We start from the raw sequence: 2270 nt of genomic DNA on the forward strand, positions 1-2270 counted from the left end.
GGAGGGAGGGAGGGAGGGAGGAAGGAAGGAACAAAGGAAAGAAGGGAAAAAGAAGAAGAGATCAAATATGGGCTTCAGTTCTCCCATGGCTTTGATTTCTGGTCCATGTTTTCTGTTCTGTGTTATTGGTATTTACCTTTACATGTGCTCAAGTCTTGGTCATCCTTTCGTGTGTTTAGTTTTAGTATGTGCTTCTCAAACACCTTAAGATACGGATTGATAGTATTGGCTTGAGATCTTGTTTTGTTTTTTTTAAAATACAGGTGCTTAAAGCTATCAATTTCCCTCTAAGCACACTGTTAGCTGCATCGTAAACGTATTTTTAAACACTTAATTGATGCACCAACTTAGTGAGAAATGTGCTGTACATTTTTGTCAGGAAACAGTTTTCTTTGCACTTTTCCATTTCCCAGCACAGTTGCTGTTGTTTTGAATAGGAAAAAGCTTTTCTTATAAAGCAAAATTCCTTGGCTTTTATTAGATAATAGAAAAAAGGCTCTATTTTGCAGCTGAAAGGTATTTTTCATGGTCTAATCTAAAACTTAGTTTTGTTTCATATTCTCTGAAAAGAGAAAGTGCCCAGATGAGGTGTGTCCTTCTTCAAGGTTGTACACTTCCTCTCCAGCCTATATTTCTACTTAGTATGTTTTCAAAGCCTGGAAACAAAGTTTATGCCCTTTAAATAGAAGCCAACTAATAGGGAAAGCTTTCCATGCTAAGTCCTTTCTCTTGTCATGCTTTTTTCATAATTTAGCAGGATTGTCACCAACTCCACGTGACAAGTGACATCATTGCTATAATGAGAATTCTAAGCAGCACCACTGGATCAAAGCCCATCTGTGTGCCTGCTCCCACACTTGACAAAACAAATTCCAAATTCATTCAGCATGCCAGTGCCATTTAGTCACTGTGACATATCCCAAATTTTGGACTCTGTGCAAAAACCAGTCTGTGCCCACAAAATTAATCATGGAACATATTTTATGACGTTTGACAACAACTTAAAAGGTTCTCATCTCTGGCAGGTGGCTTTGCCAGTCTGCAAGTGTATGCATGATAAATCCTGAACAATATACATTGTGTAACTGAAAATACTTTCTGAAGGACACACTCACCCTGGAGAGACCCCCAGAGTAAGTAAATCCAAATAATCCTGAATTCTTACTCAGAGACACATCAGTCAGACTTGTGAAGAAAGTGTGATGGCCCCAGGTACTCATAGAGAGCCAAAGAAAAGGCAACAGCTCGTGTGCCAGGAGATGCTGAGAACATTGGCACGTTTGCCAGTGTTGGCAGGATCAAGAGTTTGAGATGGCTAATTTAAGCGACAAGATCCTGGCAAACAGATTTATTTAGGGCAAGGGTGCGTCAGAAGGATGCCAGAAAAATACATCAAGCTGTGCCTTATATGTACTTCAGAGGGATGATGAAACAATTGACATTAAAAAGTGAACTCTTACCCTTTAATATTGTCTGAAATCCATCGAATAAGAGAAGTAGGCTTTACTTCCATCTCTGTAACTCTGAGTGAGAGTTGAGTTCTATGACAAAAATTTCCCTTCAAAAGATGAAGAGACTTCTCCATACTCACAGGTTCAATTGATTAGACAAAGCACTGCAATATATTAATTACATTTTCTGCTTGTTTAGAGACAAGGTCTCATGTAGTCCAAGGTGGCCTCAGACTCAATACATAGCCAAGAATAACCAAATTCTGATCATCCTGCTTCTAACTCCAGGTGTTGAGACTAAGGGAATGGGACATCACCCTTGGTTTATGTAGTTTTGGGAATCCAGGTCTTCTTGCCTGCTAGGCAAACTAAGCTACATTCCTAGCACACTTAATTCATTTTAAATGCCAACTATTTTACATTTGACCATATCATTCGCATTATGTAAGGGAAGATATTTGCCCAAGGTTTTACTTTTCTAAGGAGTGAATACCATATAAACTCTGTTGGAGGAAAAAAAAAGTCAGTTGAAAACTCAATTGCACTATCAAAAACCATCTTTAATTCGGCTTTTATACAGTAGTGCCTATTTCTGCACAGATCAACAGGCAATAAAGTAGTAATGCATTAAAATCTCTTGTTTCGTGTTACTTTTCACTCTCCTTCTTTCCCCAGAGATCCTCCTACCCCCAGGTTTACCTACTGACTGCCCCCTCTGTGGTTTTATTAATGGATTAAAATCTCTCCAGTTAAAGAAAGAAAAAGAAAGGAAGGAAGGAAGGAAGGAAGGAAGGAAGGAAGGAAGGAAGGAAAAAAAGG

The sequence above is a fragment of the Grammomys surdaster genome, unplaced genomic scaffold, assembly GCF_004785775.1.
Source record: "Grammomys surdaster isolate TR1022 unplaced genomic scaffold, NIH_TR_1.0 170, whole genome shotgun sequence".
NCBI classification, from domain to species: Eukaryota; Metazoa; Chordata; class Mammalia; order Rodentia; family Muridae; genus Grammomys; species Grammomys surdaster.